This window comes from Chroicocephalus ridibundus, chromosome 3 (genome assembly GCF_963924245.1).
Source record: "Chroicocephalus ridibundus chromosome 3, bChrRid1.1, whole genome shotgun sequence".
NCBI classification, from domain to species: domain Eukaryota; kingdom Metazoa; phylum Chordata; class Aves; order Charadriiformes; family Laridae; genus Chroicocephalus; species Chroicocephalus ridibundus.
The window spans coordinates 10,835,880-10,850,791 of record NC_086286.1 but is presented as its reverse complement, the minus strand read 5'-3'; the positions used below and the strand labels follow the sequence as shown (position 1 = coordinate 10,850,791).

Genomic DNA, 14,912 nt, shown 5'->3' with positions numbered 1-14,912 from the left:
CCTGTTCCCAAAGCAGTGCCCAGGCTGGAAGCTGACTGCGAGGTGCTGAGGAGGGGTGGGGAAACACGGGGCTCAGGCTGGTTTTAGGAAACATGACTTCCCATTAAGAACCCATCAGTGGGGAAGAGTCAGGCTTCTGTCTCTTGATGCACAGTTACGGGTGAGAAATAGAGCGGAACTTACCTGGCTTCGGCTTGCTGGAACATAAACATGAACTGCAGGAAATTTTGAGATGGAAGGTCAGTGATCGCCTTCCTAGTAGGAGAGATGTCTTTTTTTTTTTTTTTCTATAAGGTAAACACTATCCACAAAACCAGTGTTGTCAGTTTTTTCAAAGTAGACCCATTTCATACTCAGTCTTATTTCTCCGAGGGAAGGAGGATACTCGGTTCCCTGCCTTTTTTTTTTTTTTTTTTATGAAGTCGACTCATTTATTTGCTCTTCGAAAAGACTCTTTACAGCCCCTTCAGGACCGGCAGCGTGTGACTCGGGGATGGGAGGCTGCTCTGGTGCTGTGGGCTGTGCCAGGGCAGTTCTTCAGCAGCGGGGACGTCTGCAGTCCAGAACTACAAATCCCCAGCCAATGGAGACATTCGCAAAATTAAGAGTTTTAACTGTGACCCACATTCTCCTTGAAGCCCAACCTAAAGCACTGAGACACGTTCACGGGTTGTGAGTCGATGCGGCGCAAGGGGAATGTTAATCTTCTGGCAGAACAAATGCTGTGAATTATTGCGTGTTTGCTGTTCTGGGGGCTGATTATTCCCCCCTGAATATCTCCTAAACTCTTTGCCCAGGAGAAGCCCCGGCGCTGCCGGGGAAGTGTCTGGTTTTACTGCCTGTAAACACCAGATGGCACCGCGTCTGAGTGATGGGAGCCGGCAATTGAGCGGAGTCAGGAGGAAGCTCAGCTTTGAGTTTTTCTGGGCACGGTTCCAGGCAATAATATCTTTTCCCACCAGTTGTGAGGGATCTGAACTTTAGTTTGCATGAGAAGCTTTAAAAAAAAGCGACTGTTTAAAAAACAGAATCCCTTTTCTAGCTTGCGTGGTGCTTGGTTCGCGCGAAGCAAGGCTTCCAAGCAGTCAGCTGGCTGTACGCGAAGAAACTGTGTGTGAGTGCAGAGGTCCCCCGAACCTGGTGGGGCTTAGTGTGGGTCTGGGGCTTTCCCTAAATGGACTTGATGTTATTAATAGCATGAGACAAGCAGGGTTTTAAAGACGTTGTATTACATCTTGGCCGTAGGAAGAGCCAGGACCAAACGCCTCAGAGCAGTATTGAGCCCAACTCTTCCAAAGCTTTGACCAACGTTGCAAAGCCTTGCTGACGGAGCTCTCGCCTCCATCACCGGCCACCTTCTCTGGGTGTTTCCACCCCTCCGACTGTTATGCGGGCATCACGGAGGGGACTTGCAGCTAAAATACCACCAGCCAATTCCCAAAAGCTCTCTCCAAATCCACTGGGAAATGCTCACAAAGGCGGCTCTGGGCTCTAAACTCCAGCAGCTGCCCCGCCGTGGTGATCTCCCAGCAGCGCGAGGGGAGATGCAGAGACTGGGGCCAGAGCGTGCGGCGCCGGGCAGCCCGACAGCAGAATAGGCAACAGAAACCCATCCTGCCGAGCCCCAGGCTAACCCCTGCTCTTATCTTTCCCAGCTCTTCTGGTCGTGGTTTTTCAAAATGTTTACATTCTTTTGCTGTCTGAGCATTCTAATGTGTAGTTGTAAAGCTTTGGAAATGCAAGGTGTTGTCTACCACAAAGCATTTAAAGTTTTTTTTTTCTGGGGGAGCGGGGGGGGAATAAGCTTTTTAAGTCTGTCTCTCTAAAGATAATATTAGTAAAAAGCTATGCTCTTCCCCGCACAGCTCCTTGGTAGGGGCAGGTCAACAGGAGGCGAAGCTGCACACTGCCCAATACATCCACGAGCTTTAGCCACTTGATTTGAAACAATTGCTTTTTCTGTGGATTTATAAGGGCTCCGTTCAGCACAGAAACAAACAGCAAAGATGATGTTCACTTACATTCATCTGTGTCCTGCAAGAGAGGAAAGCAAGCTTCACCAGCCCAGATGATTTTCAAATGAATTGCAGGGCCGGGTGGGGAAGTCAGAGGCTCTTTTCGGAAGAATAGAGCCCTTAGTGTCTGCGCTGCAACACTATTCCCCTTCTGTCCGTCTGTCTTTAGCTCTTTGTTATGTCAACATCTGTAGCTGTGAGTAAATAGCATAAGGGGAGAATACATATTGTCCTCCTGCGAAAGCAGCCAGGCTGGGGGGGGCAGAGGATGGCGTGAACTGGGCCGCCTCTGTCTGGAGCGAGGAGCTCTGGAGTAAATGCACATATAGGGCTCCCAAAGACCCTCGGTTTATGATGAATGATATTGCTTAGCGCTTCATTGACGGGATCCTCAGCCTGCGCAAAACCAGAATAGCCCCAGTGTCCGTCCTGTGGATATGCTGGTTCACTGGAGCTGAGCACCTGACGCTGTAATCGAGACAGGATGCAAGCGCTTGCCTGGTTAATCTATGAAACGTTCGTGTTTTCTCTTTTCGGCTCCCTTGAGATATTTTTGCAGCTTTGTCGATTCTTATAAACACAAATTGCAAACGCTTATAGTTGTGTAAATGCTCCAAACTGCTAGGAGATCTCATTTTATCAAGAAGGACTTCAAAAATCCCGCTCCTACCTCCCCGTCCTCCTCCCAGCCAGTTCCAGGCAAAGTTGGCGGCCGAGCTGGGCTCAAAGCGATGGAGCTCTGCTATTTTTGTGGCGATAGGCAGCTGAGGGAGGGGACGGGGTGAGGGGGGAAATGGTTAGTGGCTGCAGAGGGGATGTCTGCTGTGATCTGGGCTCTTGCGGGCTCCCAGAGGTGCGGTGTGGGAGATTGACAGGGAGATGCTCACTGGCTCTGGTGCTTCCAGAGACCAGCTAAATGTCACCCAGCTGCAGGAAGGACGCAGCCCAGGCAGAGCACCTTCTCGGAGTGATTTGCTGTGCACGGGGAGCAGCTAGATACAGAGCTGACATCAGTCCGTGTGGCATTTCCCTGCTCAGGGAGCCAACTAACGAGCGGGTGATCATCTGTTTCAGTGCAACCTTGGAACACGCTCTTTCCGAAGGAAAAATAAGGTCCCAAATCCTTGCCAAGTAAATATCGTTGTGAACGGTTAGGCTGCAAGAGTAAACTTTGGAAGACATGCTTAATCTCTCTTCTCCTTTTGTCTGCGGTTGGATAGCTCTTGAATCAAAAGGCCGTCTTCCTCGGAGCTATTTCTGGCAACCCCGGCCTCTTCTGTACAGGGGGTGCTTTTGCCGGGTCATAATGCGTTTGGGCCGTTCCGCTTTACAGCTGTGTTCTCGCTGAAGGGGTCAACACGCCTCACCCGAGTTTACCTTAAAGATGCTGTTGTTTATTTGCAGCACCCTAAAGATGTCAGGAGAACTACATTGCGGTTGCGCAGGCATGTGATACGAAGAATCCGTCTCCAAAGCGTGGCTGAACTCGTTAGGCAAAGGGCAAGCAGGATCCCCAGGGAGCCACCTGGGTCAGGCAGCAGTTCTGGGCATGGAATTTAAATCTAGCGCTGCTGGCACAAGCTGAAGGCTGGAGCTCAGGTGGAACACGCTTCGATAAAGTTTTGCTTAGGCCCGTGATCAGAATGTGTCCGGTAGCTCCCTTTGAGCAGAACCATGATGTTAATGGCCGGGAGGCTGCGGAAGTACCAGGCTGCTCAGATGAGCAACTTGTTTGCGTCACGAGCGATGGAAGTTGAATCAGCTGTGCCATCGTGAATCTTGCTGGGGGAGAACCTGAACCCCCTCAGCTGGGTGAGGGGGTTCAGGTTGTCTCCTCTGGGCTCTTCTGCCATCTAGCTGTATGTTAAGTAAATACATTTAAAAATAGTAGGCTGGCTCCCCAGCCCGAAAGAGGAATAATATAGGTCATAGAATCTTCATGGTTGGTTCTCTCTGAATAAAAACACACTTTCCCCTCGTATTCAGTTGAGATATTTCTCTACCCTCTGTTAAATTAGCTGTGTAATTATTCCCGCCAGTGCAGTCTGCGTTTGTTAGCTTCAACAGACTGAACTTTGTGTGTGTGTGTGTGTGTGTTGGACTAAGAAGTAGCATTTCTCTGTAATGCAGTCAGGGAGCTAGGAGGGACCCAGGCACCAAAATTCTCTATTTTACAAAGGGTCGGGAAGAACTATCTGAAAGACTCTGGCTCCATAACTTGATTTGCAACTTTTCTATTTTTTTTTTTTTTTTACAGGGCTAGAGAGAGGAGGAGGTCTTCAAGGGAAGTTCTCCAGGGAAAATCCTGCCTGTGAGTCCTGATGCAGCAGTGAGTACACTGTTAGTAGCTGTCATCTCGACAGCTCGCGGGTAGAGATTCCAAAACTGCAATTGATATTTCACATCTGAAATACATATATATATATCTCTATATATAACTTTATATAACATAAATGGAGGGTGAGAAGGGACCACTGGCCCAGCCTGGGCTACAATACAGGACAGCGTCACTGACCCTCTGCGACAGCTCTGGACCACGCTTCCAAAAGAGGCATTCGAGGGCGGCCATCCCTTCCTGCGTGGTTCTGGCAATTAATTGGTGAGCTTTATAAGCGAGTATCTCTGCTCTGCAAACATCTGCAGGGTGGCACAGCTTCCCTCGTGCAGCTCGTCCTTCTGGCCTGGTGGCACGGTGCCTGAGATTTAAGCAACCCGAGCCTCTGAACGGGATGTTGGACTTGGAACCGCAGATTTGAGTGCTTTTCCTTGGTTTTGCTATTGCACAATTCACCTCCACCAGATCCTTTCTGTTTACCTTCTGCCTTTTTTTTCCTTGTGTGCTTAGACTTCAGTCCCCCTGGGGCATGATCTGCCGCTCACGAGTGGTCCGTATTATGCCTTGCAAGATCTTGGATGTGGCCTGACGATATCGCTGTAGTGCTAACAGCTAAGGGAACGGGCATTAGCGTTGAGGAGGCGTATCTGAGTAAATACACATATGTTCCACTATTTACAGGACACTTAATTATTTTTGATAGCTAATTAGTGTTTTCTTTATTTTGACATTTTTAGCCTAATATAATACGCGCTACAAAAGATGGTCCATGTGGGATAGGGTTTCCTTCGCTTGGAAAGGAGCCTTTACCTGTCTTTTTTTTTGTTCTGGTGCATTGAGAAACGCTATCTGAAGGCCCACTAACCATTCTCTTGGTTGCAGCTGATTTTCTTCCTCCTTTGAAGGCTTGACAGTAGAATTTGGTTTCCCTTGAGCAGAAGGGGAAGACTTCTAAAAGCACAGAGGACCGCAAGGAACCTAATTTCACTGGAAGGTTGGGTGCCTAATTGCCCTTTGTGCCATTAAAAAAAAAAAATCTCCCCATATGTGTTTTGTTTTGTTTGTGGGCTTTTCCCTCCCCGCGCGGGCAAAAATCGATTGATCAATGTTTGTTACAAAGTTATGAACAAATGTCTCTGGTCTCGCTGATGCATTGATGTCAGCCCAGTGTGTTCTCCTCGCTAACAAAATTAGTTGCAAAGTCAGCAGGAGGCTTGCGAGAACACAGAGCGTGGGTTTTGTTTGCATAGCACACAGGGCTGGCTGCTACTTAAATAACAAATCATCCCCCTCTGCTCACAGATCTTCTGACGGTGGCGGTTTTTGCTTTTGTTTTAGGAATTGTTTGAATAAAAGGTCGTTTACTGCCTTATTGGGGGGGGGGGAAACCAACAACGTAAATGTACGGTGGTGTACTGCGCACCGGGGTATTTCAGCAGGTCCGCAAAGGAGGTGGTGTGCGGGAGCTGTGAACAGCCCCAGCGCACCACGTGTGAACACGCGGCTGTCAGCCGGGGGTGTGAGTGGGTTGTGTGGGGCGCTCGGCACCTTCAAGGCACCCGGTGCCGTGGAGACACATGGGATGCGTGGGGTGCTCAGCATCTCCATGGGACCTGGCCCTGCAGAGGCAGGTGGGATGTGTGGGGTGCTCGGCACCTTCACAGGACCCAGTGCCGTGGAGACACACGGGATGCGTGGGGTGCTCAGCATCTCCATGGGACCTGGCCCTGCAGAGGCAGGTGGGATGCGTGGGGTGCTCAGCACCTTCACAGGACCCAGTGCTGTGGAGACACACGGGATGCATGGGGTGCTCAGCATCTTCATGGGACCTGGCCCTGCAGAGGCAGGTGGGATGTGTGGGGTGCTCAGCACCTCCTAGGGACACAGGGCTGCAGAGGCAGAGGAGCAGGGGAGGCTGCCAATCTGCAAACAAATGGGCATCCCATCCTGACCCTGGAGAAGAAAGCCAAGCAAAGGAGAGCGGGGGAGAGGAGGGCTTTGGTGCCGGCACCGCTGTATTTAGCTTCTCTTGCCCCAGTGGGCTCGTTTCTAGTGGGTGCTGAGTGCTTGGTCTCTGATTACCAAGGCACGGGTGCCATCGTCACTGGGATGTGGCGTATGCCCGTAGCTAAGGGGTGCAGTTGGTGAATCAGGGCACCAGCATCCTGCAGGAGCAAGTTCAGGGCAATGTTATTTGGCCCCTCAGCTCCCAACAGGGCATGCTGACAATGACCTCATTCATCCTATAACTTGCAAAAACAGAGACTGCTGATTGTGGCTTGGCAACCACCTTTAACGGTTGGTGGTTCAGAAGGTTGACTGGTCCCTTGAAAGCCTTGGGCTGGAATGGTAAAGGTCTTGAACACCCTGGTCAAATTGGCTGTCACTGGAGCAATGAGGTATTGGTGCTCTAACGAGTGCCCCCCTCCATGTGCTCTTCCAATATTTAACCCGCACATTTACCAAGACTGACCTTTAAGTGCTCTGGCTGAGACTTGATATTAATGGCTGCTAAAGCAGATGGTATTTGCCACCCTCGATGTTCCCATTTATCCCCTGCCCCTCACCTTGGGCTTCCTGCTGGCTGCGTGTAAGCAAGTCCCCTCCTGACACCCTGCTCAGGCGCAGGGGGTCACACTCGCAGGGGCATCCCTCCAGATCCTTGGGGACAGACATCAGAGCTGGGTGGGATCACGCACCCAGGGTAGCCTCCAGCCTACATTGAGTTGCTGCCGTTGCTTGTTGCCCCTCCAGTAGGACTGCTACCTGGTGCAGCACCTCCACCGTGGGCGCTGCTTCCACCCGCAACCTATTTTGTAGCAAGACAAGAAAGTAAAAAGGGTTGGGTACTGGCTGTTGTGGGCGTCTTTGCCCTCCCTGCCTGGTCTGCGGAGCAAAACGTGCCCGGAGGCTGGGAAGACGGCTTGCTGGCAGCTCTGCATCTTTTACTTGCTTTGCAGTTCATTTGTGATGAGGCTCTGATCTACTGTAGTTTTACAACTTTTCTCTCTCTTTTCCTTCAGGCTTTAAGTCTTGCAGTGGTATTAAGCTGTCTTATGTTTTACTTCACTTACATTCAATATTTACATGTTATTTTTAATGTATATAAACAAACGTACTGGTGGCACTGTAACAAAATGTAATTACCGCACCCTCCCGCCTCTTTCTCCAGTGTTTCTTGGGGAAACATTTGGTTCACAGCAGGAACCAAAAAAGCGCAAAATTAAGAGATATGTTTTTAATTTATGGGAGTTCGTAAAAGGCTCCTTTAGGTTCAGATTAAACCCTACTGCAGGTTCAAGGGAAAGTTTAAGAAAAATCGATTTTCCCAGGCAAAAAAAAGAGCAAAACCACTGCAGTTTATTATAGCGTCCTTTGTTACTTGAATCAATAGCTCTGTTCCCATGAATGGCCGAATAATCACTTTTTATATAACGTTAGTATACACACAGACTTATCTCCTCCAGACTTTGTTGTTGAACCTGCGGTAAAATATTTTTGATCATTAACAGTTTCTTGCTCTTATCCTTGTTTAATTTTTTCCCATAGCTGAGTCTTGCTCTGAGCTCGAAATGCGGTGATTATTCCCTGCTGTGGCACTGGCAAGAAGTATAAAGACGTTGCAGATAAATTAATGTTTTTCCAAGAAAGTGTAAGCAATGCCCAGCATAACAGTAGCTAAATGCGGCATCGTTTGGGTTTCTTTTCGACTGGGAATATTTTCAAACTGTTTCAGAATCGCTAACAGCGAGAGGAAGCACACCCATCTTCGCAAACAGCCGTGTTTCAGCAGCAACCGCGTGGGTAAAACGCGTCTGAGGAAGGGCTGGTTGGTTTTGTCCCATCCTGAATCGGGGCAGGTATTTTTCAGTGCTGTGTTGGCTGCGCGTGCCGTGAAGAGCCCCGTCCCCCTTTCCCTCTGCAGGAGGAGTTATTCTTTTTTTCCTTCGGGGGATTCCCCGCCCTGCGTGGGGATGGGAGTGTTTGTTATGAGTAGAGGTTACAGACCTGTAGCAGGACGGGTGTGCGGGTACCTGTGTGTTAGAGGTGTGACGGGAGGACACTCCAGCAAGAGGCTTCCTATTGTCTTTAATAGTCGTGCTGTCTTAATTACGATATTGCAAATTGCCTTGCAAGGACATGATCCCTTCAAAAATCAGGCAGAACACGCCTCGGAAAGGCTGACTGAAAACAAAAGGCTTTTTCTGTTTTGTTTCAGTAATTCATACTTATTACTGCTTTGTATTTTAAGCCTCACCTTTTCCCACTTACAAACAGTTACATTATTAAAAAGATATTTTCAGCCGATAGTAACCTTGGCAGTAGTTGTCAAGGCTAATAGTTTGACATTTCAGATCACCCACAACTAATCAGCCGAACGTGGCAGCACATCCGAGAGGGCCATTAGGGATGTGCGGCTGCAGCCTGGCGTGCCCAGGCGGCGCTGGTAGCTGCTCGGTAGCCTGCCGGATCGCCCTCGCGGCCTGGGCACGTGGCAGAAGAAAAAGGGCTTTCAAAGAGCTGGGGAGCACCCAGGCACGAGGGCATAAGCTCTGCTCTTGAATGGCATGTATGGTAAGCACCTAGTCTTCCCTTCCAGCTTCTGCAAGGGGCTTTCTCCATCTCCTGAACAGCGGGACTTGCGGTGACCTTTCGCAGGGTCTCTTGCCTGTCACCCAAAATGATCCGTGGGCAATGGTTTCCATAGTTATCCGCATTTCTGGAAGCTCAGGGAAGTTCAAAGAAAGCCACACGTTGTATCCAGTCTCTCTGAAATCCTCCAGTGTCTGGGCCCGGAAGCCCAAAAAGAAAAAAAAAGGACAAAAAGGAACAAATAACTGTCCTGCTTCTCAGGTCTCTTTCACGGCAGAGTTGTTCAGGATATTTCTTAAAGCGTTTGAGCTTGTTGACTGCCAAGGAAATAGTATATCTGCTCAGGTGCTGGCCAGGCTTTGCATCTAGTGGGAAAGAGCTTTGAAGCGAAGAGCTTTGGAAGAGCTTTTTCTAAGAGATTTGGAAGCCACCTGAGCGACCGCGGCTCTGCCCCAGGATGTGGCACACACCTCTCTGGCCTCTGTTTTTGTCCAGGATTGGGGTTAGGACAGACATCTTGTTCTGCAAAATGCTCCAAGGCACGTGATAAATTAATTTAAGCCCGAGTGTGAGGTGGTCTTTATAGCACGTTGGAATGCAGGAGAGGTGGGTTCTGGGCTGAGAACCAGCTTCTGCAAAAGTTTTGACATGGACTTGGGACTAGAAAGGAAGAAAAAATCCTACCTTGGCATCTTGCTAGCCGGCCTCTGTGCGATGGTGTGGATACAGACAGAACAGGCTGACCTCCATAGGGCATTCTGTTTCCTAAAAAGCTCAGCTGATGTTGTTTGTGTTTCCAGGGGTGCGCCCGGGGTAAACCCTCATGAGATGGCCCTGTTCTCACCAACAGGCAAAGTCAGCCTTCCTGAGGTGTCTCCACTGGGAACCTCTGAGCAGCTGCTCTGGTTTCATGAAGGGCACAAACAACCACCTGGTCTTGCTCTCGTTTAGTAGGACAAAGCCATAAAAACAGTTCAGGGCGTCTTTGTGGCTTTGTCTTTGTAAAGAACTTTTGCTGCAGAGCATGTCCAAAATGCACTGAATCGGCAGAGAAAGATGCAGGTGAGGTCTCTGCTAATCTCCACTTAAATCTTCAAATGATTGAAGTATCCAGTCTTAGTGATGGCATGAAGAAGTCAATGTTGTGTGTGGTTCCTCCAGTGCCCACTTAAAGGTAACGTGTTTGCAGGGACACAGTGCAGCATATAAAAGACAAGGTTCCACCTGGTTACAGCACCTTGGAGTAAATGATGAATGCTAGGACTCTTTTTTTTTTTTCTACTTTTTCCTCTTCAGAAACAGTGAAGTAGAAGTAGTTTAATACGTCTGACACTTCTGTAAGTAAACATTTGCTCTGACACCCACCTGAGAACATTAAAGAAAAGGTGCAAGGTGTTTGCAGAGCAAATCTAGAGTCACAAACAAGCTTTTTTCCTGAGTCTGTCCAAACCAGCAGCACTGCCCATCTGTTACATGTGAAACTGGGGGGCCGCATCTACCCAGGGGAGTATGTAGGTCTTATTTCTAATTGCATCGCATCATGGTAATGGTCTGGGGGAAGAAACTTGTCTGGGGTACGCTCGTTTTTTCCCTTACCACTCTTGTCAATAAGAATGTTTCAGTGAGCTCTTTATTCATTGTAGCTGGGGTTTTGTGGAGCTCGGGGCGTAACATCCCTTGTGTCCCTTGTCCGACTAGCTGGAGCCTGGACGAAAACTTTGATTTTTCTCAATGCTCGTGACCGCTGGCGCCTGGCAGCAGGTGGGGTGTTTCAGCCTTCTGGGGCTAATTATCTGTATTGCAGCACAGAATTATGGCTTCTTCAGGCAAGCATTTAAAATCCCAAACCTGTCCATTCTCATGTGCCCTCAGTGCAATCCAGCCCGCTTGCCAGAGCGGCTATGGCAATTAAATTGTCCCCATATATATATATATAGTATTATATTAGACTTTTATAGTATTTATATTAGACTTTTATAGTATATATAGTATATAATACTATATATTAGACTTTTATAGTATATATAGTATGTAATATTAATATATAGTCTTATATTAGGCTTTTAACATCGCTGTTATAAAAATATTGTCTATACAGATGTCACGACTTTAAAAGTGGCAAAATAATTTGCGGGTACCTTTCCGTTGCAAGATGCACCCAGTGACTGGTGACTTGACTGACTTAAACGCGGAGGGCACTTCAACTGGAGGGTGGGAAGTAACAAGTGAGCCAAAACTGCAAGTGCAGTTTAGCTGCTATATGCCTCTACTCCTGATGTATAGATAACCATTTTCCTGCTGTGGACATGGAGGTATTGCATTATTAGCTGGGCTTGTGCATTCGAGACACGTAAAACCCCTCCGGTGCACAAAGTTCAGAAGCATTTGGAGCCATGGCTGGAAGAAGGAAACCTTGGGTTGGTGGACGCTGAGAATGTGAGGAGTGAAAATCTCCAGTGTAGTTGGTGGGAAATCCTTGCATGTCTTATTCCATCGCCACGAGGATGCCTGGATATCCGGACCACTTTTGGCTATACCTCATTATTCAGATAGTGCCTGTTCTCACTCATGTATGCCCTAGGCAAGTACCTCGTTAGAGCGTTGGGAGGGGAAAAAAACCCGGTCACCTATGGGTTTGTGTTGCTTTTGAGCTCCTGCTGTTTATAGGTGCCTTCTACTAATGGAAACACTTCTTCCTCTTTTCTGCCCTTTGACAACTGCTTGAGTTTTGGGGAAAGAATAAGGAGAAAGCATGAACTAAAACATCTTTGTTTGCTGGGATTTTTCCTCATCGGCTTAATTGCAATAACATTTATATCGCATAATATAGTGCAGCAGGGTTGTAATTTTCCTATCACCCAAATTGCAGGCTGAAAATTGTGTTAAGAAAAGGATTGTAGAGAATGAATTGCTGCTTTCAAAATGCCTACTGTTTACTGACAATGTGACTGGCAAACGGTTAACCAAAGGCAGGGTGAGTTTGGGTATAACGTTAGTGAACTCTAGCATGGTGTTTCTAAACACATCTCAACGCGCACTGAATAATACATTTTTAACTAAAAGCAACTGTCTCTCTTCAAACACGCCCTTTGGAAAAAATAAAGGCACATTCAATAGGCCTAATTCTGTGTCTGTTTATTACTTAAGGAAAGGCTATTACTTAAGGAAAGGGACTTCTTGACTTCAATTTCCACTGTGATTTGAATGTTTTTACGTCCCTATGAGACGCGTCAGCTTTACCTGTTTCTAAGCAGCTCGGCTTTCCTGGGGCAGTGATTTCGATGATGTTCAGAAGGGACACAAAGGGCTGCTTCCCAATAGCCGAACAGTCGGTCGGATGAGCTAGAGAAACTCATTGAGGTAATTTAGGTCCTTTATGAAACCCCAGTATTTCTGAGCTCTGAAACACCTTTCTGCCTTGGTACAGGTGAGAGATGGGTGGGAAACACTGCTTTGACACTTTGTGAAATTTTCTTCTGCGTACACATTTGAATATAGGTCGGATATGGAAGTCAAAACGGTAGCAATTCAAAAGGTTATTTTTTTTTTAACACAAATTAAGTCATGACTGAATACAGGACTTTCAAAATGTACCTGTTTTCTGTGCTCACAGAAAAACATTTTTGTGGATTGTAAGTTAGTAGCTTCTGGGTGGGGTTGCAATGTGTATTTTTTATTTTTTGGCTGCTAATAGAGGCCTTTGGCTGCTAATTTTTTGCTTCGTTTTAGAAACACAAGCGTTGCAAGGCTGTTTTTTTGCAAAGGAACTTAATTTTAGAAAGCGGACCGCGGCAGCGCATCATCTGGGTTTTCAAGCGTGTTTGGGCCTGGAGGGTTTGCCCGGATGCCATTGGGTTGGTCCCGTTGTCCCATCCCAATTTGGGTCTCGGTTTTGCACGTAGATCCTGTAATCAGCTTGGTGTTTTAGTTCAGGCCCGTACCTAATGTTAACAGGAAGGGGTTTATTCGTTGAATGAACGGGAGTGCTGTGTGATCAGGGAGAACAAAAAGCAGACAGTTTCGTTCCTGTACGCTCCGATTTGCTTTCAGGCTTTTCTGGTTCAGTCAACTGCGATGCTTTGCTGGACACGTTAAAATGCATTAAAGTGCCTGGCGCATCAAACGCCCAGAGTCCTGCGGCGTAGCTGGGAGATGCTGCAGCATCCATATTCACAGCGCCCTGCCTCCGCCCTGGCGGGAGGCGCCGGGGAGCGTTTCTGCTGCTAACGCGGAACGCACGGGTTCATAAGAAGTAAATGACGACCGGTTAATTTAACGTGACGGGTTGCTTTGGTATATCAGAATAATTCTTATTAATTGTTTTGAAAAACCCAGCGCGGTCATGCTCGGAATGAATGCAGGCAGCTTGTGAAATTGCCAGTTTAATTAGCGGGTTTTGCAAGGCTGCAAAAAAGTTGCTGAATGAACTTGTCTTCTCATTGAGTAGCCCCACGCTGTGCGTGTAAGCATGTACTATCTCCATCTTGCTTCCAAGCTTAGTTTTAGCTGTCAGGAAAAAAAAAAAAAGATCTGATATTCGAGTCTTCTCTTAATTTTTATATACTATTCCACAACACGATTGGGGTTTCATTTTTTTTCTAGAGGTGCCAAACAGGGTTAGTTTAGTAAAAAGTATACTGTGCCTCTCTTGCTCATGCTCTGCTTGGTCTGTAAATTAGTTCTGTAAACGTTACTTACAGCAAGTATTAAGCTCCTTGTACCAGATAAAGGAGCTGACTGTGCTGGGAATAAAGCCTTCTGCATGTATAATTCTGCCACAGTGTCTTTTGATTATTTAAACCTTAATTTTTTTTTTCTTCTTTCCATGATTTCTTGCTGGAAGAACTTCTTTGCACGTTGCCAGAGCCGAGGCCTTAAAGTTTTGAAGCACCAGGTGAAGAAAGCAATTTCATGGTTCATGCCACCATTAATGTTCTGTTGTAATCTCCAGCGAGCAAGCCCCTTCCATTTAAGTTTGGGATAATGAAGGGTTTAACTTTTCGGTTCTGTCAAATTAGTTGTGGGAGCGAGAAGAGAGGCCCGCTTCCCTTTTGGTTTTGCGGAGATTGCCTGCACAGACAAATAAGTGAGCATTACAGGTGATTCTTTCTTTGCGCGGAGGTAGAGAGGTTCCATTTATTGCCATCAAATGCATTAAGCTGGAAGTCAAAGCCCTTAGCTTTTTGCTTGCTGCTAGTCTGGACCAGAAGACAATCAAACCATAAGGGTCATTTTCTGCATGAGCTAACCTTTTCCTCTCTTATGGTTTGAAGCCTTTGTTGACAATGAGATGCTCAGTGGGAACATTAAATTAACACTTCATATTCGTGGCTGTAAATTTACTGGCAAGCTGAGGAAAAGTCAGGGAAAACAAACACTCCATCATTTCTGCTTCATTTAGCTGCTGAATGGGGACACTCTCACCTGCAGAGAAAAGAGGTCAGGGCAAACAGGGATAATTTTAATCTGACTCTCAGCCTAGTCTTTAGTGGCAGTGGATTGTGTTGCATTCTGCGCTGAAAGTAAAGGTGAGAGCGAGGTGAGAGCAAGAAAATGGATAAGTACTATGTGAAATGCTTAAGAGACCTTGTCGCAGGCAGGCAGGGATGGATGGCTGGGCTGGTTACTACGGAAACTAGCAGGCTAAATACTATTAATTTTGCAAACTACGAAATCAGTTTGCTCTCAGATAATAGCTGCATTGAGATTTCCTTGTCAGCCAGGAGATAACGCCGAATTCCTCCGCTGAAGGTTTAAAAAAACTAACTGTTTTTCTTTCACTCGGAGATAACGATGCTCCATGGTGACTTCATCCAAGTTGTGTGTTAAATGTCTGCTGTCTCTTTCCCGGGTCATGGCGATGGCTTTCAGGGGCTGATGGGCAAATAATGCTTGTTTGCCGCAGCGCTGGCTAGCATGACAGCGCTTGCTTGTCACCAGCCATTAGCGTGTGTGTAATTGGAGCCCAA

The 14,912-nt window shown here is 47.3% G+C and overlaps 1 long non-coding RNA gene across 1 annotated transcript in view; it reads left to right on the top strand.

Annotated features, from left to right (window-relative positions):
* The window catches only part of LOC134512533 (uncharacterized), an 80,181-nt gene that overhangs the window by 21,218 nt on the left and 44,051 nt on the right, over positions 1–14,912 (top strand). The window contains exon 2 of the long non-coding RNA XR_010070152.1: positions 4,273–4,344. This is a non-coding gene — a long non-coding RNA (uncharacterized LOC134512533). The remainder of the gene's footprint in view (positions 1–4,272; positions 4,345–14,912) is intronic.